The sequence below is a fragment of the Lathyrus oleraceus genome, chromosome 3 (genome assembly GCF_024323335.1).
Source record: "Lathyrus oleraceus cultivar Zhongwan6 chromosome 3, CAAS_Psat_ZW6_1.0, whole genome shotgun sequence".
Lineage (NCBI taxonomy): Eukaryota > Viridiplantae > Streptophyta > Magnoliopsida > Fabales > Fabaceae > Lathyrus > Lathyrus oleraceus.
The window spans coordinates 173,138,878-173,161,358 of NC_066581.1; the positions used below are offsets into that span (position 1 = coordinate 173,138,878).

General features: G+C 43.6%; 1 pseudogene; it reads left to right on the forward strand.

Moving 5' to 3' along the window:
- The first annotated feature begins 6,009 nt into the window (after positions 1–6,009).
- On the forward strand, positions 6,010–21,843 carry LOC127130276 (phosphoenolpyruvate/phosphate translocator 2, chloroplastic-like; annotated as a pseudogene).
- The last annotated feature ends 638 nt before the right edge of the window (positions 21,844–22,481 follow it).

The window sequence follows — 22,481 nt, forward strand, 5'->3', positions numbered from 1 at the left end:
AGTTGAGTACTGATTATGCTGGATTGTTTTCAGGTACCTTAGTTGCTATAGTTCCATTGTGAACTTGATTTTGCTTTGCTTGATAGCTTGAGCACTGAGGTATAACCTTCTAACTGCATGTAGCCTGGAAGACCTGGTCTGTTACTTGGCCAGGCACCTGTCTGAAGTCCTCCTTAAGAGGCAATGCTTGTGCTTGTTTATTTTTGTCCCCAAGCAGGAAAAGACCTTTGATAAGGCAATTGGCAGAACACAAGAGATGTGCAATCCATCTCCTGCTATTCATGTTGAGTCATCCCTCTGCTCACACCATCGTGTTGATGCATTGGGATATTAACCCAAGATCCTTGTACAGTTGTACAGTTGAGTCAGTGTCATAAGTGTAGAAGGGTTCCCACTTTCTGGATCCACACTTCATTGTCTGAAGCTCTCCCAGGCCAGGGATAAGAGCTGTGAAGTCTCATCTTCACTCACCTTTCATCAGCTTCACCCTAACTCTCAATGTTAGGGTTAAGAGCTAATATCACCCTGATACAGTTGGCTTGCTCTTGCAGCCTAACCTTTGTTTGAGCCCCACTTGGTGTGTATATGGTGTGTGCTATCTGTGATTGTTTGCTTTGCTATTGCATGTGCTTTAGGATAGCTTGCTCCCTGTGCAATTTAGATAGCAACCTTAACTTAGGGATGATTTGCATGATAACATCTAGGCTCGAGTTAGTCTCCCTAGTTGTGTCTCCCTCTGTTATCTGGTTAGGCTAGTCCTGTGTCCCTGCATAGGGGAACTACGTCGCCCTGATCCTCATACCAGATGAGGTACGTAGGCAGGAGATGAGCTGATCTCTCCGGGCGCCCATTTTGTTTTGTCTTTGTGTGTGTTAGGAGATGGATGTAAGCCCAGCGATTGGCATTCCGTATCCTCTTGTTGTGTGCTTGGAGTCCGGTATAAGTCCATCAAGTGGCATCTGGTTTCCAGTGTGGGTTGTTTGGTTCGAAAGCTGATATAAGTCCAGCGATTGGCAGTCGGTTTCCTTTGTGTGTGTTTGTTGGTTCGGAGTGTGATGTAAGTCCAGCGATTGGCATTCGACCTCCATGTTTGCCTGTTTGTGTGGAGTTTGACGTAAGCCCAGCGATTGGCAGTCGATTTCCAGTGTTGTTTTGTCTTGCGTGCGTTAGCCGAGCTACGAATGCTCTGATTCTTCTTAGTCCAAGAAGATACGTATGCATAGGATGCGACATCCTAGCGAGCATGTTTTTCCCCAGTCCGAACTACGTCGACTCTGATGTCTATGCCTGATAGACTACGTAGGCCCAGGGTGCGATATCCTGCCGAGTCAGTTTCTTTTGTTTTCTTGTGTCTCTTTCAGCCAGAGTGTTTGTTTGTGAGCAGTGTTTTAGCAACCATTTTCCTTCCTTTTGTGCGTGGATCCTGTCGAGTACGACGAATGCGTAGGGGTGCTAATACCTTCCCTTCGCATAACCGACTCCCGATCCCATTCTCTTTGGTCGCGAGACCATGTTCTTTCCAGGTTTACTCTGAGCGTTTCCTTTCCCTCTTTTGGGATAAATAACGCACGGTGGCGGCTCTGTTGTTCTGTTTTCCCGCCGGTTTTTCGCGTAATGTGACAGCTGGCGACTCTGCTGGGGATAACAGAGAAGTTGACCTCTTGCTGGTCCATCTTCCCTAAGCGAGTCTCTCCTAGCGCTCTCTAGGTTAGGGTTTTGGTTGTTGTTTGCTGCTTTATTTATTGCATTCATTTATTCATTATTTGCATTTATGTGTGCATTAATGTTTGCATTTCATTCATATTCATCTGTGCTGGCTGTGCTGTGTTTCTCTGTTTGGGGTGGGAGTTACTCGGGGTAAAAGGCCCAATACCCAGGCTATGAGTGAAATCTAGGAAACCTAGGAATAGAGTGATTCATGGGAAGCGGGTGGTATGCACCACTTAGCGGAACATCGATATCACGAGCAGTTCAGACCCTGGTGGGATATTATCGTTACATACTTCGGGTGTGTATATGATGATATTCTGCGAAAGGTTATTTATGCTGTGTTTCTTTCGATCTTACCCTGGCCTAGATGACACTCGTGAGTGGGGAGGGAATGATCATTATAACAGGTACAGTTGGTGACTTGTGATCCTGTTGGTGACTTGGTTTTCTCAGATTGGGTTCAGATGACAGTTTATCAGATGACTTTGGGTTTCAGATGAATTGTGGTTCCGAATTCGAGCCGAAGCTTCGATCCTGTGTTCCGAGATACACAGCCTGCCAGTCTTGTCTGCATCATCTGCATCATAGCATGTTTATTTTCAAAAGAAACGCAATAAAAAAAAGAATTGAAAAAAAAGTAAAAAGAAAAAAGCTAATCCCTGCATGCATATCATTTCTCAGGTACATTCCAGAGTCGGTTCACTGATAGAGATGGCAACAGTCCCAGAGCCGAAGCGGAAGACTTGTTCCTACAGCTTTCACCGTGAGCCTTTGACATCGCTGATAGAGTTGAGCAACCTTATGACTAGCGGTAATCTGAGGGGGTTCGTGGATCAGTATGGCGATATTCTGACACTGTTGAAGATGGTAGTCGATCCAGTGCCGTTGCAGACTCTTCTTCAGTTTTACGACCCGGAGCTTCGTTGCTTCACGTTTCAGGATTATCAGTTGGCGCCTACTCTCGAGGAGTACTCCATTCTGTTGAATGTTCCTATCCAGCATCAGGTTCCCTTCTTGGACGTACCTCAGGAGGTTGACTTTAGAGTTGTTGCTAGAGCTCTCTATTTGGGTATCAAGGAAGTCAGTGATAGTTGGAAGTCCAGTGGGGACGTCGTGGGTTTGCCTTTGAAGTTTCTGCTGAGAGTTGCTAGAGGAGAAGTAGAGAAGGGGAATTGGGAAGCTTTTCATGCCCAGCTAGCTGTTATGATCTATGGGATCGTCTTGTTCTCGAGTATGCCCAACTTTATGGACTATGCTGCAGTCAGTATCTTCATTTGAGGAAATCCAGTTCCTACTCTGTTAGCTGACACTTACTATGCTATCCACAGTAGGCATGGTAAGGGTGGAGCTATCAAATGTTGTCTGCCACTATTGCTCAGATGGTTCTTATCTCTCCTGCCAGTCAGTGGACCGTTTGTGGATGCTCAGAGCACTCATAGATGGACTTAGAGGGTTATGTCTCTTACTTCATATGATATCAGATGGCAATCTTACCGGATGGACGTGCGTGATGTTATTATGAGTTGTGGAGAATTCCGAAATGTGCCACTGGTAGGGGCTAGGGGCTGCATCAATTACAACCCGGTTCTTTCTCTTCGCCAGTTAGGGTTCGTGATGAGTGGAAGACCACTTGATGCTGAGATAGCCGAGAGTGTGTATTTTGAGAAGCGAAGCGACCCTGCTAGATTGGAGCAGATAGGAAGAGCTTGGAAGTCTATTGGTGTCCAGGATGGATCTGTCTTAGGGAAGAAGTTTGCCATTGCTATGCCTGATTACACTGATTAGGTTAAGAAGAGAGTGGAAACTTTGCTGTTGCCCTACGATAGGATGAATCCGTTGCAAGTGCAACCGCCTTTGATTCTTGCTGAGAGTGTACCTGCCGAGCAGTACAAGCAAGCCCTGATGGAGAATCGCCGTTTGAAGGAGAAAGAGCAAGATGCCCAGATGGAGTTGTATCAAGCCAAAGCTGATAGATTGAACCTGACTCATCAACTCAGAGACATCCAGAGTGTGGATATGGGTGGAGTAAGGAGCAAGAAGAGATCTTATGCAGAGATGGAGAATTTGCTGAATGCAGAGCACCGAGAGTGTTTGAGATTGCAGAGAGCTGAGGCTAGTTATCTGAAGAAGATCAGAGACTTGGGGAAGCAACTCAGAGACAAAGATATTCAGTTGAAGAAGGAAGTCGACCAGAGACTTGCATCAGAGAACCAACTTGGAGCAGAAGTTATAGAGCTTAGAAGACAGTTGAAGGAGAAGATCACTCCCTTTCCAGAATGTTCAGAGTGTGCACTGTTGATAGACCAATGTCACTACTTGAAGACGCTCATTTCTGGAAGTCGTTTGTCTTAGCTTGTATTCCTGATGTATGTGTTGAGAATCACTCCCAGGCTTGTTGGGTGGGATTCGTTGTTGTACTTCGATGTATCTGGATCTTTGTTGACATTGTTGTTTGATCCTGTTGCTCATTTATAGATGAGGTTGTTGGTTTCACTCTTTACTCACTGCTCTTGTATGTTGCTTTGTGTTTCCTGTGTTGTTTTTGTTGCAGGTTGCCATATTTTGAAGATGAATCAGGCTCTTTGAATGCCTGAGAAATGAACATATCATGTGCATCATATGCATTAGCATCATACTCATATCATTTTGCATAACAGGTGTTCTGGCTCGCGACTTCTCACTCTGGTTCCTGTGTCAGGCAGGATAGCTGGTCGGAGACCACACCGGTATTCAACCAGACTCAATCAATAGAGAAGTATGGATCAGGTTCAGACTGAGTTGGCTGAGATGAGGGCAAACATGGCCCAGTTTATGACAATGATGCAAGGGGTTGCGCAAGGTCAGGAGGAGCTTAGAGCCCTGGTTCAGAGACAGGAGACCGTGATTCAGACGTCCAACCGTGCTTCGCCTGTTGTTGCACCTGCTCATGAGAATATCAATGTTGCTGCTCCCACTAACGACTATGCCGTCGGGGATGAGTTCAGAGGAATGAGGATTAATGGACAGCCTTTTGCTGCTGAGACTGTCAATGTTAGAGCTACCCGGGCTCCTGTTCGTCATCCAGCTCCTATTGTCGACAGACAAGAGGACATGTTCACATTGCTGAGTGAAGATGATGAAGTTGCTGGAAGAGTTAAGGATAGGGATCGGAAGGTTGATGCCCTGGCTGAAAAGATTCGTGCGATGGAATGCCAGAACTCTCTTGGTTTTGATGTGACCAATATGGGGTTGGTTGAAGGTTTAAGAATCCCATACAAGTTCAAAGCACCGTCTTTTGACAAGTATAATGATACTTCCTGCCCTCGCACCCACGTGCAGGCTTATTATCGGAAAATCTCTGCGTATACTGACGATGAAAAGATGTGGATGTATTTTTTCCAAGATAGTCTATCTGGGGCTTCTTTGGAATGGTACATGGAATTGAAGAGAGATTTGATCCGATGCTGGAGGGATCTGGGCGAAGCCTTCTTGAGGCAATACAAGCATAACATGGATATGGCGCCTAGCCAGACTCAGCTGTAGAGTCTTTGTCAGAAATCCAATGAAAGTTTCAAGGAATACGCCCAGAGGTGGCGTGAGTTGGCTGCGAGAGTTCAACCCCCTATGCTGGAAAGGGAGTTGACAGATTTGTTCATCGGGACCCTTTAGGGTGTGTTCATGGACCGGATGGGAAGCTGCCCATTCGGTAGTTTTTCTGATGTTGTCATTTGTGGGGAGAGGACTGAGAGTTTGATCAAGGCTGGTAAGATCAATGATGCTAGTTCCTCGTCTTCCAAGAAACCTTTCTCTGGGGCACCTCGCCGAAGAGTGGGTGAGACTAATGTTGTTCAACACCGCCGGGTTCAGAACAGAAATCAGTACCGTCAGGTTGCTACAGTGACCATTCCTGCGCCTCAACAACGTCAACCTCCGCAACAACCGAGAGCTCAACAACAACAACAGCAGCAGCGTCCGTATCAGCCGAGGCAACGGATGCCCGACAGACGTTTTGATCCCTTGCCGATGACCTACGCTGAGCTACTGCCTGAGTTGCTCAGACTAGGATTCGTTGAATTGAGGACTATGGCTCCTCCGACAATATTGCCTCCTGGGTACGATGCCAATGTCCGTTGTGATTTTCACTCCGGGGCACCAGGACACCATACTGAGAAATGTCGGGCTTTCCAGCACAAAGTCCAAGACTTGATCGATTCCAAGACGATCAACTTCGCTCCGGTGCCTAACGTCGTGAACAATCCTATGCCTCAGCATGGTGGGCATAGGGTGAACAATGTTGAAGGGGAAGAAGCTGAGGATCTGATGGTCAGTGTTGATGAGATTCAGACTTCTCTGCTTATGGTAAAGGGCCGTTTGCTGAGTGGGGGTGTTTACCCGGGCTGTGATGAAGATTGTTTGGGTTGTGTTGAAGCTGATAATGGGTGTGATCAGTTGCGGGCCGGTATTCAGAAGCTGATGGACGAGGGTTGTGTTCAGTTTGGTCGGGCTGATAATAGAGATCGTGGGGCAGTGTCAACTGTCACTATCTTTTTCAAACCGTCTGAAGGACGTGGGCCGAGGACTGTTGGTAGTGCGCCTACAACAAGTGGTACGCCTGTTATCATTTCTGCGCCTGTAACTGTCAACGCTCCAACTACTATTGCTGTACCAGGTAGAAGACCTGTTGTTGAGAATAGTAAGGCTGTGCCTTGGAGATACGACAATGCCTACCGGAATAATCGAAGGGCTGAGAATCGGGTCAGGCCGACTAATCAGGCTCTAGTAACAATTGCTGCACCTAGTAGAGTTCCCGTGGTTGTGAGTCCAGGTGTGGACAATGTTGGTGGACCGGGAGGCTTTACTCGAAGTGGACGACTGTTTGCTCCTCAGCCGTTGAGAGATGCTAATGCTGAGGCTTCTGCTAAGTCGAAGGGCAAACAGGCCGTAGTTGACGAGGAACCTGCTCAGAAGGAAGTGCCTGAGGGTTCATTTGAAAAGAACGTGGAGGAATTCATGAAAATCATCAAGAAGAGTGACTACAAGATCGTAGATCAACTCAACCAAACTCCGTCTAAGATTTCAATTCTCTCTTTGCTGCTGTGCTCTGAGGCACATCGGAACGCCTTGTTGAAGATGCTAAATATGGCGTATGTACCTCAGGAGATTTCCGTCAACCAATTGGAGGGGGTTATTGCCAACGTGAGCACCAGGCATGGCTTGGGTTTCACAGACCTTGATCTGACGCCTGAAGGGCGAAATCATAACAAGGCCTTGCATATCACTATGGAGTGCAAGGGGGCGGTGTTGTCTCACGTGTTGGTCGACACCGGTTCTTCTCTGAATGTCTTGCCGAAGCAAATTCTGAAGAAGATATCTGTTGAAGGGGTTGTGCTTACTCCTAGTGACCTGATAGTTCGTGCATTTGACGGATCCAAACGCTCTGTGTTTGGTGAAGTTACCTTGCCTGTGAAGATAGGTCCGGAGGTGTTTGACATCATCTTCTACGTCATGGACATCCAGCCTGCCTACAGTTGTTTGTTGGGGCGTCCATGGATCCATGCAGCAGGGGCAGTCTCGTCGACTCTCCACCAGAAGCTCAAGTATGTCTGGAACGGTCAGATTGTGACCGTGTGTGGTGAAGAAGATATCTTGGTAAGTCACATATCCTCGTTCAAGTATGTCGAGGTGGATGGCGAGATCCACGAAACTTTATGCCAGGCATTTGAGACGGTTGCTCTCGAAGGGGTGGCGTATGCTGATCAGAGGAAGCCGGGTGCTTCGTTTGCTTCGTACAAGCAGGCCAAAGAGGTTGTTGACTCCGGTAAAGCTGAAGGCTGGGGCAAAATGGTGGATTTGCCTGTTAAAGAGGATAAATTCGGTATTGGCTATCAACCTTTGCAAGCAGAGCAGGGTGGTCAAGCAGGTCCAATTACCTTTACCAGCGTTGGGCTGATGAATCACGGTGACGTCTTTGCAGCTGATGTTGAAGATGGTGACAGTGATTGTGATCTCGACTGCTGGGTTCGCCCGAGTGCGCCAGGGGAAGTGATCAGCAATTGGACAGCAGAGGATGTAGTCCAAGTTACTCTTCAAACAGAGTAATTTTCTTTTGTTTTTTCATTTTGCACAAAACCCTACGTTCTGCCCAAGACGTAGTGGTTCATTGTAGGGCCACATCATGTTTTTCAATGATTATCATTAATAAAGGACGTTTTGCAAACAATTTTGTGATCCATGTCTTTCTATTTTTGTTTTCATTTTTCAAAAAAAAATAAAAATGGCAATGTTTTTGTTTTTGTGACTTTATTGAACTCTTTTTCTAAAACAAAGCATTAAACATGCAGAAGTGATATCACGACATCTACTATGAACAGTTCTGTTATGGCTCAGTATGATTTCGACAATCCCATCTACCAAGCTGAAAAGGAGAGTGAGGAAGACTGTGAGCTCCCTAAAGAATTGGTTAGATTGCTGAAGCAAGAGGAAAGGGTCATCCAACCTCATCAGGAGGAGTTGGAGATTGTGAATCTTGGTACTGAGGACGCCAGAAGGGATATTAAGATCGGGGCTGCTCTGAAGACAGAGGTCAAGAGCAGATTGATTGAAATGCTGAGAGAGTATGTAGAGATATTCGCCTGGTCTTATCAAGATATGCCTGGTTTGAATACTGATATTGTGGTGCATAGACTACCTCTCAGAGATGATTGTCCTTCGGTCAAGCAGAAGCTTCGCAGAACGAGTCCTGATATGGCAGTGAAAATCAAGGAAGAGGTTCAGAAGCAGTTTAATGCGGGTTTCTTGTCAGTGACAACATATCCCCCGTGGGTGGCCAACATCGTTCCAGTGCCGAAGAAGGATGGCAAAGTCAGGATGTGTGTCGATTACCGGGATTTGAACAGGGTGAGTCCGAAAGATGATTTCCCATTACCTCACATTGATGTATTGGTGGATAATACGGCTAAATCCTCGGTATTCTCTTTCATGGATGGTTTCTCTGGGTATAATCAGATTAAGATGGAGCCAGAGGACATGGAAAAGACGACATTCATTACACCTTGGGGCACGTTCTGCTATAAGGTGATGCCATTTGGGCTGAAGAATGCCGGTGCTACCTATCAGAGGGCAATGACGACTCTCTTTCATGACATGATGCACAAAGAGATTGAAGTGTACGTGGATGATATGATTGCAAAGTCGCAGACAGAAGAGGAGCACCTGGTAAATTTGCAGAAGTTGTTTGACAGATTGGTAAAGTTCAAACTGAGGCTGAATCCAAACAAGTGTACGTTTGGTGTGAGATCTGGGAAGCTGTTAGGCTTCATTGTCAGTGAGAAAGGGATTGAGGTTGATCCAGCAAAAGTCAAAGCTATTCAAGAAATGCCTGAACCGAAAACAGAAAAGCAGGTTCGTGGGTTTTTAGGGAGATTGAATTACATTGCAAGGTTTGTATCTCACCTAACTGCCACGTGTGAACCGATTTTCAAATTGCTAAGAAAGAATCAAGCAATCAGGTGGAATGATGACTGTCAGAAAGCTTTTGACAAGATAAAAGAGTATTTACAGAAACCTCCAATCTTGATTCCTCCAGTGCCAGGGAGACCATTGATAATGTACCTGTCAGTAACCGAGAACTCGATGGGGTGTGTATTGGGACAGCATGACGAGTCTGGTCGAAAAGAGCATGCCATATACTACCTTAGCAAAAAGTTTACCGACTGTGAAATCAAATATTCACAGCTTGAGAAAACTTGCTGTGCTTTGGCCTGGGCTGCTCGCCGACTGAGGCAGTATATGTTGAACCATACTACCTTATTGATTTCTAAGATGGATCCAGTAAAGTACATCTTTGAAAAGCCGGCTCTCACCGGACGTGTTGCCCGTTGGCAGATGATCTTAACAGAGTATGATATCCAGTACACGTCGTAGAAGGCTATCAAAGGTAGTGTTTTGTCAGACTATCTCGCCGAGCAACCGATTGATGATTATCAGCCGATGATGTTTGAATTCCCTGATGAAGACATCATGTATCTTAAGATGAAAGATTGTGAAGAGCCTCTTGTCGAGGAAGGACCGGATCCTGATGACAAGTGGACGTTGATGTTCGATGGGGCTGTTAATGTGAATGGTAACGGTGTTGGTGCAGTGCTGATCAATCCAAAAGGTGCTCATATACCCTTTTCTGCCAGATTGACGTTTGATGTCACCAACAATGAAGCTGAGTATGAGGCTTGTATCATGGGGATAGAAGAAGCCATTGATCTGAGGATCAAAACACTTGACATTTTTGGAGATTCCGCTCTAGTGATCAATCAGGTCAATGGAGATTGGAATACCAACCAGCCGCATTTGATCCTTTATAGAGATTACACCAGAAGAATACTGACGTTCTTCAAGAAGGTGAAATTGTATCATGTCCCCCGGGATGAGAATCAGATGGCTGATGCTTTGGCTATTTTGTCCTCTATGATCAAAGTTCATTGGTGGAATCATGTGCCACATGTTGCGGTGAATCGACTCGAGAGGCCTGCGTATGTGTTTGCAGCCGAGTCTGTTGTGATTGATGAGAAGCCGTGGTATTATGATATCAAGAACTTCCTCAAGAACCAGGAGTATCCTGAAGGTGCATCAAAGAATGACAAGAAAACCCTGAGAAGGCTAGCTGGAAGCTTCTATTTGAATCAGGATGATGTGTTGTATAAGAGGAACTTTGACATGGTTCTGCTCAGATGCGTGGATAGACACGAAGCAGACATGTTGATGCAAGAAGTGCACGAGGGTTTGTTTGGTACCCATGCTGGTGGTCATGCAATGTCGAAGAAATTGTTGAGAGCCGGTTATTACTGGATGACTATGGAATCCGATTGCTTCAAGTACGCTCGGAAGTGCCATAAGTGTCAAATATATGCTGATAAGGTGCATGTACCACCAAGCCCTCTGAATGTCATGAATTCGCCTTGGCCGTTCGCCATGTGGGGCATTGATATGATTGGGAAGATTGAGCCTACTGCTTCGAATGGACATCGCTTCATCTTGGTTGCGATTGACTACTTCACCAAGTGGGTGGAAGCAGCTTCCTATGCTAATGTTGCCAAACAAGTGGTTGCCCGGTTCATCAAGAAAGAAATCATCTATCGTCATGGAGTTCCTGAGAGAATCATCACCGACAATGGTTCGAATCTCAATAACAAGATGATGAAAGAGCTTTGTAAAGACTTCAAGATTGAACATCACAATTCTTCTCCTTACAGACCAAAGATGAATGGTGCTGTAGAGGCGGCAAACAAGAATATTAAGAAGATTGTGCAGAAGATGGTCGTGACGTACAAGGATTGGCATGAGATGCTGCCTTTCGCTTTGCATGGGTACCGTACCTCAGTACGTACGTCGACCGGGGCAACCCCGTACTCCCTTGTGTATGGTATGGAAGCAGTCCTACCTGTTGAAGTGGAGATTCCTTCTCTGAGGGTTTTGTTAGATGTCAAGCTGGACGAAGCCGAGTGGATTCGAACAAGGTTTAATGAGTTGAGCCTTATCAAAGAGAGACGGCTAGCAGTTGTGTGCCATGGGCAGTTATATCAGAGAAGGATGAAGAGAGCCTTTGATCAGAAAGTGCGTCCTCGAAGCTATCAAACTGGTGATCTAGTTTTGAAGAGGATCCTTCCTCCCGGTACAGATAACAGGGGCAAGTGAACTCCTAATTATGAAGGTCCATATGTTGTGAAGAAGGTTTTCTCCGGTGGAGCCTTGATGCTTACAACTATGGATGGTGAAGATTTCCCGTCCCCTGTTAACTCAGATGTAGTCAAAAAATACTTCGCATAAATTGACCCGCTGGACAAAAAGAATAAAAGAGTCCAGGCAAAAAAGGGCATCCCGGCGAACCAAAGAAACAGAAAGAAAAGGTTCGGGCAAAAATTAGGGATAAAAAATGAAAAGAATTTGTACACCCGGTAAGTTGAAAACCCGCAAGGGAGGCTTAGGCAAAAATGGGTATCCCGGTGGATTGATAACCCGAAAGGGCGATCCGGCCAAAAGAGGGATTAAAGCGAAGACTACAGTCTGAGTTATCTGTACTTCATCGTGCTTTGTCGTTTGCCATCTCGAAAGATGTGATCGGTCCAGTCATTCTTCTCAGAAAGCAAGGAAGTTGGGAGGAAAACTGATGATCTGTGAGTTATAACAGAATTGGGAAATAGTGGATGCCGTGTTCACATTGCCATTAGGATAGATTTTTCCTTTTGTGCGCAATTACCTCTTTCTAGGAATTGCTTCCCGATGTATTCGCCTTTTCAGGCATATTTTCAATCAATAAAAGTCGTTATTCAGATAAATAGCTCTCTTGTTTTTATTTTACTGTTTTGTTTGCAAAAACGTCCGAATTTTTGATAAACATTGCATATAAAAACGTGAAGGCTGAACAATAACTTGCAGAAAGATAAAGCATTTGAAAATCATTTTGAGTGTTGAGGACACTTGAGCGTATCTTGTCCATGTATCCCCTGGGGCATTTTGTTGTGTTGTTTTGCAGGTCGTTGTCTGTGAGAATGCTTCCCCAGCAGATACTTCTCCAAGCAAGTTTGAGAGCTATCAGAGCTGCATTTTCCCCTGCAGAGACATTTGTGGATGGTGCCTTCTATCCCAGCAGATCTAAGGATTGCCTATCCCCAGCAGGCATGGAAGTGGGTTTATTCCCCATTGAATATTTCCCCAGGAGAGTTCCCCACTGAGTATGAAGGGTGTGGTATCCCTAGCGGAGGTATCAGTGGAGTGTTGTTCCCCAGCAGTCAGGTTTGAAGTATTGTTATCCCCCAGCGTGGTCGTGAGCGCTCATCCCCAGCAGGGTTATGGATGTTTCTCCCCAGCACAGAGTCTGGTATATTTGCTTTCTCCACCAGAGTTTTGCTCATCCTCAGCAGAATGGTGTGTATTCCCCGACAGAGTTGTTTTCCCTAGCAGATCTCCCGAGCAGAGATTTGTGTTGATTGCTTTTCCCCAGCTAGTCCCCGAGTGGAGCGGGTTCAATGAAATTTATCTCCAGCAGCTATCCTACCTGTGGATTGGATGAGTTTCCCGTAGTGGAATGATATTTGCATCCCCCAGCTGAGTCTATCCTACTTATGGGTTAGATGGGTCGTCCCCAGCGGAGTAGCGTGTATTTCCCAGAGCAGAGTTTATCCTATTTGTGATTTGGTTGGCTCTCCCCAGTGAAGTCGCCTGGTTATCCCTAGTGAAGTCGCCTTGTTACTCCCCAGCGAGTAGTTTCTTTACTTCACCAGAGAGTTGCCTTGTTTACCTCCCCGGTGAAGTCGTATTGTTGGTTACTCAGCGCAGTCGCCGTTGGGTAGTCCTTAGCAAAGTCGTATGGATTGTTTCCCCAAGCGGAGTCCCCGAGTGGATTGGGTACTATGAAGGATATCCCCAACGGAGTCTATCCTTTCCCTGGCAACAGTGTCCTTTCTCCAGCACGAGTGAGAAGTCGGTGCTCTCCCTGCAGAGTATTCCTCAAGCAGAGTCTCCCCACAGGGTCAGAGTATCTGATCAGTTGGCTCCCCAGCCAGTTTTGCATTTTGCATATAGTGATCATTGCATCCTCAAAAACGTGTAGCATTTTCATACAATATGGAGCATTACGCCATAGAAAATTCAAACATATGCATTCATGTGTTCGAAACCAATCAGACTGTATCCCCGGCAGAGGCGGATTTTCGATCAACATCTGTACGGCACGTTTGCTACAGTTGCTCCTGATGGCATTCAGGATTGATACCTCAGAGAGGTTTATTCCTCATCCGATGGTGAAAGGAAAGATTGTTTCTCCCCGGTGAGATCCCAGCAAGTGTTCAGCCTTGCCCTGACATATGTAGATGTCGCCTCGTGTTACTGGTCAGTGTCATGTCAACACCCGCGTGTGTTATTTGCTTGGTGTCGGTAAACACCATCTTTCGGTGTCGGTAAACATCGAGTCGTATTCTCCAGTCATTCATTAATGTCTGGTCGTCTTTCTTTGGTGTCGGTAAACACCATCTTTCGGTGTCGGTAAACATCGAGTCGTATTCTCCAGTCATTCGTTAATGTCTGGTCGTCTTTCTTTGGTGTCGGTAAACACCATCTTTCGGTGTCGGTAAACATCGAGTCGTATTCTCCAGTCATTCGTTAATGTCTGGTCGTCTTTCTTTGGTGTCGGTAAACACCATCTTTCGGTGTCGGTAAACATCGAGTCGTATTCTCCAGTCATTCGTTAATGTCTGGTCGTCTTTCTTTGGTGTCGGTAAACACCATCTTTCGGTGTCGGTAAACATCGAGTCGTATTCCCTAGTCATTCGTTAAATGTCTGGTCATCTTTCTTTGGTGTCGGTAAACACCATCTTTCGGTGTCGGTAAACATCGAGTCTCACCCCAGTCATCGGTCAATGTATGGTCTTATTTGATATCGGTAAACATCATCTTTCGATGTTCGTAACGTCGTCCTCCTTCCCTAGTGAAGCTTTCCTCCTCTCCGTTGGTGTCGATAAACGTCGAGTTTTTCCCAATTGTCCGTTGATGATTGGTTGTGTTCATTATCCCCACTTGAGTTTTTCCTATGCGTCCGATGATGTATAGTTGCTTAGTCCCCATAGACCATTCGTTAATGGCTGTTGATTCCTCTCAGAGTTACCTCTCCGTTGGTTTTGATAAACGATGAGTTTTTCCCGATCGTCCGTTGACGGTTGTTTGTGATACGTTTCCCCAGGCAGAGTTACCTCTCCGTAGGTTTCGATAAACGTTGAGTTTTTCTCATTCGTCCGTTGACGTCTGATTGTGTATCCTATTCGCCAGTCATTTGTCTATGTCTGGTTGATTCCTAGCCAGAATCCCCAGTAGAGTCATCGGTAAACGTCTTATTCGGTTTCCAGTTGTTGTATCCCTTCCTTAGTGAAGTGGCTTCTCCTTCTCCGTTGGTGTCGATAAACGTCGAGCTTCTCCCTTTCGTCCGTTGACGTCTGGTCGAGTCTTCCCAGTTCATCCGTTGATGTCTGGTTACCTCTCCGGTGGTCTTGGTAAACGTCGAGTTTTTCCTGGTCGTCCCCAGTAGAGTTACCTCTCTGTTGGTCTTGGTAAACGATGAGTTTTTCCCACTACGTCCGCTGACATGTGGTTGTATCTGTCCCAGTTCATTCATTAATGTCTGGTTACCTCTCCGTTGGTCTTGGTAAACGTCGAGTTTTTCCTAGTTGTCCGTTGGCGTCTAGTTGTGATTTCTCCATTCCCATTCATTGTCCTTTGACGTCTGGATGTGGTTCCTGTACCTTTGAGAAAAAAAAACAAAATACCCAGTAATAAATATCAGATCCCAGTGGACGTTTCCATTGGTGGATCCCCGTGTTATGCAAATTTCTACGGTTCTTCGGTATTCAATCCCTGTTTACCCTGAAAGTCTGACAGCCGTTGCTCTCATCCGTCCGGGTTCCCAGTTGATTGAATAGGGGCAGCTGTAGCACCTCAAATTTGCACCTCCCTTGTTGTACATACATTTTCATGATTAGGTCATTAACATTAACATTGTCCACTGCATAGCATTGCATTGTCCTTTGCCCAAGTGCAAGTCATCGGTCAAGACTGGTTAGGAGGATCAGTCAAGCAAGCAAGCAAGTGCATTTCCTATTGATGCAAAGCCCTAGGGTTGATTCAACAAGTTCATATGATCTAGGGATCATTTTGGAGTGATTTGGCCAAGGATTGGATGATCAAAGCTCAACAGTCAAGCTGAATTTCATCTGAAACCCTAGAAAGTCAACTGTGGTCAACTGTGCCTGAAATCAAGGCTTTGAAGGTGGGAGATGGTTTGAAAGGCCTCATTCATGTCCATACAAGTCTCATTTGACATTTCAAAGATCAAGATTGAAGAATTTGAGGTCAGATGAAAAGTTTCCAAAAATAGTAAGTGACCTGTAATTTCAAACTGCCAAAAATGGAAAGGTCTTCTCCTCAAATTTACATCGCCAAGCAAGCTTCAAATGGAATTTTGTCCAACATGAAAGTTGAAGATCTTGCTCTCACATTTCCAAAAAGTCCAAGAATATCCATTTCCCATGTGTGGTTGGCAAGTTATGATCAAATCATTGTCAAGAAATTTTGAACTTCAAACTTGGATAACTTTCACACCATTTGGCCAAATCATGTGTGGTTTTTTGCTACAATCTCCATTTGACATGCTCTATCCAAATCATTCATTACATTTCATCAAAAGTCATCACACAAAAATGGCATTTTTCATGTGACTTGAATTTGAAAAATGGAGGGAAAAAAGTGACTTTCAAAACTATGCATTTTCCACACTTCCCACCACTTGAATTTGATCTAAAACCACATTTGGAGTGTGTTTGGCAAGAAATTCGTGCACTGTAGCAGCTCATTCCACACATGAAGGTTATTTTGGCCAATTGCACATAAACACTCATTTCACTAATTCACTCATTTTTGCTAATTGGGATTAAGGAAATGATTAACCCATGGTATATAAGGCTAATGCTAACTGAATTTCGGATTAACACTTCATTCAAATAGATCCAGATCCAAAAATTGCAAATTCTCTCAACTTTTCCTCTTGATTTTTTCTGCCAAATTCTCAAAGAACTTGCATTGTTCTTCATTGATCTATCATCTACAATCATCACTGAGCTGGATTGAAGCAAGAGAGCAAGGATTTCAAGCTGATTCTTGGACTGTTGAGCATAGCATCTCCTATGGCAGTTGAAGATTCCATCGAATTCAAGCATTGTTGAGCATCAAATCATCATCCATTCATCCATTGGAGAGTTGTGTAGCATCTATTTTTGCTATTCCAAGCTTGAAAGCCACGAATTCAACTCTGTCATCACTTGAAGGTTAGAAATCGATTCTAATAATTCTTGTAATTAGGATATGCATCTTGTAGATCCTCCATTGCTGATCATAATGAACTTTGGATCTTGAATTTTCATGCTGTATTAAGAGAGATATCTGGATTTTAAGTTTGGTTGACAAAACTTTCCTTGCTCGATCTGGATTTGTTAGCACGAATTAGGATGAATCATATTTGGATTGTTGATGTGCATGCTAAGACGAACCTATTGATGTATCGTTTGTTGATTTCTGAGAAAAAAGTTCATGATGATGATGAACACGATGAATGCGTGTAGAACCCTAATTTCTCAATTCCAGAAACTGTTTTGATCTCCTGGCGCGCGTTTTGCATGATTTGCATTGTTTTTGTCCCATGAAGCCAATCACGTTGTGCCACGCACTTAAGTGAAACGCGGCGTTTGACTTAAGTGGCGCCTCATTTGAATGGCGCGCCAATTCGATTCCGGATTAGGACAATTCACATTTGACCTTTTTACATTTTATTTCATCCATTATCCATGTTCACCATGCCTTGTTCATCTTTTTTTTATTTTTTCTCCACATTAGAAAAATCATAACTCTCAAACCATTAATCCAATTAACATGAGGTTTTTTCCATGATGATCCTTGCCATGTCTACTATTTTTTGGTGATTTTTATGAAAATTGTGCACGTGTGGATTTCTGTTTTGGCTAGGGTTTGCTCATACATGTCATTTGTTGCACATTGCTTGCTATTTTCCTCATGAAATAATGATGCTTAATTGGATGGAGCTGAACTTTTGTATGCATAAACTAGACACCTTGAGGAGCATTTTGGTATATAATTTGTGATTTTTGCATTTCTGGTTTGTGAGATATGACCTGATCATTGGAGGTGTGACAATTTGTGTCACACCATTTCTTGCTTGACTTCTTGATTTTATTTGCCATGCCTATTGAACTAAAAATGATCTGAATTTTTGCATGTTGAATCTTCTGGATGTTAAGTTTGAATATGAATTTTTGTGGATTTTTTTGATTGCATTTCCAATTTGATTGAGATTTTCTCCCCTGTTTGACCAATTGTGGACTTTTTGTGAGTCATGATTTTATATGATTTGTGAAATTCTTGTGGTTTATTGGATGTACTTGAAATTTGGCATGTACTATAGACATCTTGAAGTTTGACATGGTTTTGATTTGGTTCATTTATCTTATGCCAATTCTGTTTTATGCTTGCTTGAAGTTGATGCATGATTTGGTGCCTTGTATGAGCTTGTTTGAACATGTTTTGACTTTTGGAATTTAATTGACTTGCTTCCCTTGGTCCAAATGACTTGAAATTTGGTGTGTAGGTCATGTCTTGAATGCTGTTTAGACATGATTTTTGTTGAGATTTATTGAAATGTTTTTGAGTTGATTTGAATTGGATCTTTCTGTTGGGTCCTATGAGGTTCTAAATTGCATGCTTTGTACTCTTTGCCTCATGAAATGATATTGATTGATGATATGAACATGAGACCACTTGGATTTGATTCTTATTTGATTGATCTTGATTTTGGATAATTTGCATGTTCTGTTTTGGTTTATTGCTCTCATTTTGACCCTAGGCCATGTCCTAGAGGTTGGCTTCTCACATTTGAGCTATGTTTCAGGTCAAAGAGCACAATTGCTTATACTTGATGATGTGCACTCAATTGGAGTTGGTTTATTGCTTGTTTATGACTAACCTTGAGTTTATTTTGTAGGCTTTGATACTTGAGCTTAGGCCTTGTGGCTTGCACCTTTGTGCATTGATGCTTGTTTGTCTGTTTATGTACAGTTGTCTGTTGACTTGTAACTGTCTGTTTGACTTTTGTTTGAGTTGAGTACTGATTATGCTGGATTGTTTTCAGGTACCTTAGTTGCTATAGTTCCATTGTGAACTTGATTTTGCTTTGCTTGCTAGCTTGAGCACTGAGGTATAACCTTTTAACTGCATGTAGCCTGGAAGACCTGGCCTGTTACTTGGCCAGGCACCTGTCTGAAGTCCTCCTTAAGAGGCAATGCTTGTGCTTGTTTATTTTTGTCCCCAAGCAGGAAAAGACCTTTGATAAGGCAATTGACAGAACACAAGAGATGTGCAATCCATCTCCTGCTATTCATGTTGAGTCATCCCTCTGCTCACACCACTGTGTTGATGCATTGGGATATTAACCCAAGATCCTTGTACAGTTGTACAGTTGAGTCAGTGTCATAAGTGTAGAAGGGTTCCCACTTTCTGGATCCACACTTCATTGTCTGAAGCTCTCCCAGGCCAGGGATAAGAGCTGTGAAGTCTCATCTTCACTCACCTTTCATCAGCTTCACCCTAACTCTCAATGTTAGGGTTAAGAGCTAACATCACCCTGATACAGTTGGCTTGGTCTTGCAGCCTAACCTTTGTTTGAGCCCCACTTGGTGTGTATATAGTGTGTGCTATCTGTGATTGTTTGCTTTGCTATTGCCTGTGCTTTAGGATAGCTTGCTCCCTGTGCAAGTTAGATAGCAACCTTAACTTAGGGATGATTTGCATGATAACATCTAGGCTCGAGTTAGTCTCCCTAGTTGTGTCTCCCTCTGTTATCTGGTTAGGCTAGTCCTGTGTCCCTGCGTAGGGGAACTAGGTCGCCCTGATCCTCATACCAGATGAGGTACGTAGGCAGGAGATGAGCTGATCTCTCCGGGCGCCCATTTTGTTTTGTCTTTGTGTGTGTTAGGAGATGGATGTAAGCCCAGCGATTGGCATTCCGTATCCTCTTGTTGTGTGCTTGGAGTCCGGTATAAGTCCATCAAGTGGCATCTGGTTTCCAGTGTGGGTTGTTTGGTTCGAAAGCTGATATAAGTCCAGCGATTGGCAGTCGGTTTCCTTTGTGTGTGTTTGTTGGTTCGGAGTGTCACGTAAGTCCATAGATTTGCATTCGACCTCCACGTTTGCCTGTTTGTGTGGAGTTTGACGTAAGCCCAACGATTGGCAGTCGATTTCCCGTGTTGTTTTGTCTTGCGTGCGTTAGCCGAGCTACGAATGCTCTGATTCTTCTTAGTCCAAGAAGATACGTATGCATAGGATGCGACATCCTAGCGAGCATGTTTTTCCTCAGTCCGAACTACGTCGACTCTGATGTCTATGCCTGATAGACTACGTAGGCCCAGGGTCCGATATCCTGCCGAGTCAGTTTTTTTTGTTTTCTTGTGTCTCTTTCAGCCAGAGTGTTTGTTTGTGAGCAGTGTTTTAGCAACCATTTTCCTTTCTTTTGTGCGTGGATCCCGTCGAGTACGACAGATGCGTAGGGGTGCTAATACCTTCCCTTCGCATAACCGACTCCCGATCCCATTCTCTTTGGTCACGAGACCATGTTCTTTCCAGGTTTACTCTGAGCGTTTCCTTTCCCTCTTTTGGGATAAATAACAGTGGCGGCTCTGTTGTTATGTTTTCCCGCCGGTTTTTCGCGTAATGCGACACATGTGACCGTTCATTTTTCATTGGCATATTTTTTAGTTCTCACCCACTCTTTTAATGAATTCCTATGTAAAGTAAAAAACATTACATTAGGTCTTCATCCATATTCATTTTCTCATTCATTCATAATTCAAAGAAATTTCATACATATTTCTTCATTCACATTTATATTCTCCATTTTCACATTCGAGATTCTACATTTCATATTCATAATTTTCATTCATATTTTTTCATTACATTGGGAAATTTTCATTCATATCCAAGAATTTCCACATCCTCATTCATGTTTTGTTTATTTCATTCATTTATTCAATCATGGTCCACCATTTACATAACATATGACTAATTCATCATACATAAGGTCTCTAAAATGCAAAGAAAGATTTTTTGACTTGCTAACAAGAAACACCAATTTTCCATTTATATCAATGTCATATTCATTACAAATCAATAGTTGTCCAAAACATACATGATTTACAAAAATGGCACTTAAGTTTTAATTACAAGGAGGAAATTTCCAACTTCGATCATAATAAACCTTGGAAAGCTGAGAAGGGAGAGTGAGCGTGCCAAGAAAGCTCTTAGTAGCCAGCACCAAATCCGTGTGGAAATTGAATCACTTTTTGATGAATGATTTCTCTGAGCCACCTACCCGTGCTCGGTTTGTAGAGTTGAACAATGATTTGTTCAGAATCAATGGAGGACGCTGGATTACAGAAGAATCAAATTGATGAGATTATTCTTGTTGGTGGAAGCACTAGGATTCCAAAAGTACAACAACTTGTGAAGGATTTCTTTGAAGGAAAGGAACCAAACAAGGGTGTTAACCCTGCTGAAGCAGTTGACGTAGATGTGCAAGTCATCTAGTATGTGGACTTAGAAACATCCTCCTGCAATAACAATGCGGCAACTCCTATACAAGAGACAAGAATTACAAATGATACAGTAAATTAGTTGTTGGTCATTAACACTGAACCAACTCAACCTTCTGGTTTTGTTCAATCTCTACAACTTGGTTTCGTGTTTGCTACTTGGTATCTCTTGAATATTTACTTCGACATTTACAACAAACAGGTTCTAAAAGTCTATCCATTTCATGCAACAGTTACAACATTTCAATTTGGATTTGCTTCATTGGTGATTAATTTGATCTGGATTTTGAATCTACATCCAAGGCCAAACATTAGAAGATCACAGTTTGCATCAATTCTTCCAGTGGTTATGGCTCATACATTGGGAAATCTGTTGACCAACATCAGTCTTGGCAAGGTTTCTGTTTCATTCACTCATACCATTAAAGCTATGGAGCCTTTCTTCACTGTTGTTCTTTCATCTTTTATCCTCGGTGAGGTGCCTACTTTTTGGATGATTTCTTCTCTTCTGCCGATAGTCGGTGGAGTGGCATTGGCTTCAATGACTGAAGTTTCTTTCAATTGGATTGGATTCAACACTGCAATGGCATCCAACCTTACGAATCAATTGCGAAACGTTATGAGAAAAAAAACTAACGGCTAATGAAGAGGAAGCTTTGGACAATATCAATCTCTATTCAGTTATAACCATCATTTCCTTTTTCTTTTTTGGTACCATGTGCTATATTTTTGGATGGTTTCAAGTTTACTCCTTCGTACCTGAAATCTGCGGCAAGCCAAGGATTGAATGTTAGAGAGTTATAACCATCAGTTTTGGCTGCATTCTGCTTCCATGCATACCAGCAGGTTTCATATGGGATATTAGAGAAAGTGTCCCCTGTGACACACTCAGTAGGAAATTGTGTGAAAGCGTTTGGTTGTCATAGTCTCTTCTGCTATCTTCCTCCAACTCCTACACAAGTAACGTGCAAATGACATTAGTTTATAACCATTCCAGAAATGGACTTACTCAGAGAAAAAACCTGCAGCCATTGAAGTCTCCGGTAATGCGGCATATAGAACTTTTGATTCCACGAGTCCTGCTAATATCATTGGCATTAAAGTGCAAAAATCAGAGAAGTTTTGTATAAAGAACTAGAAAAGCTGTGATAAAAAGATGAAAATAGAGAGCAGGAACAATGTTCAAGCAGCATAGAAAGGAGATTTAGTATATCGCCTGTAAGAAGATCTTCAGATACCTCCACATTACACAACGCAAGAAACAACACCAGTACTAGCTCTAAGCCTGCAAAAATGGTGTCTGTTCCTGCTACTATTACATCACTTGTAATGGATAAAAGTAATAATAGTGATTGTGGAGAATCTGCAGCAGCTACAACCGGGACAAAGAGGATTACAGTTAGGAGAAATGTTGGTGCGGCTTCACCGCATTTTCAATCTCCTGCAAAAGCTAATGGGAGTGCAACAATTCAACAACAACAACTATTGCTTAGTCGCAATTCCTCGAGGAAAAAAGATGAATCGCCATACAGAAGAAATCCACTGAGTGAGCTTGGAAATCCCTGTTACCGTCCTCATCGATATGTGGGCTGAACTGCATGA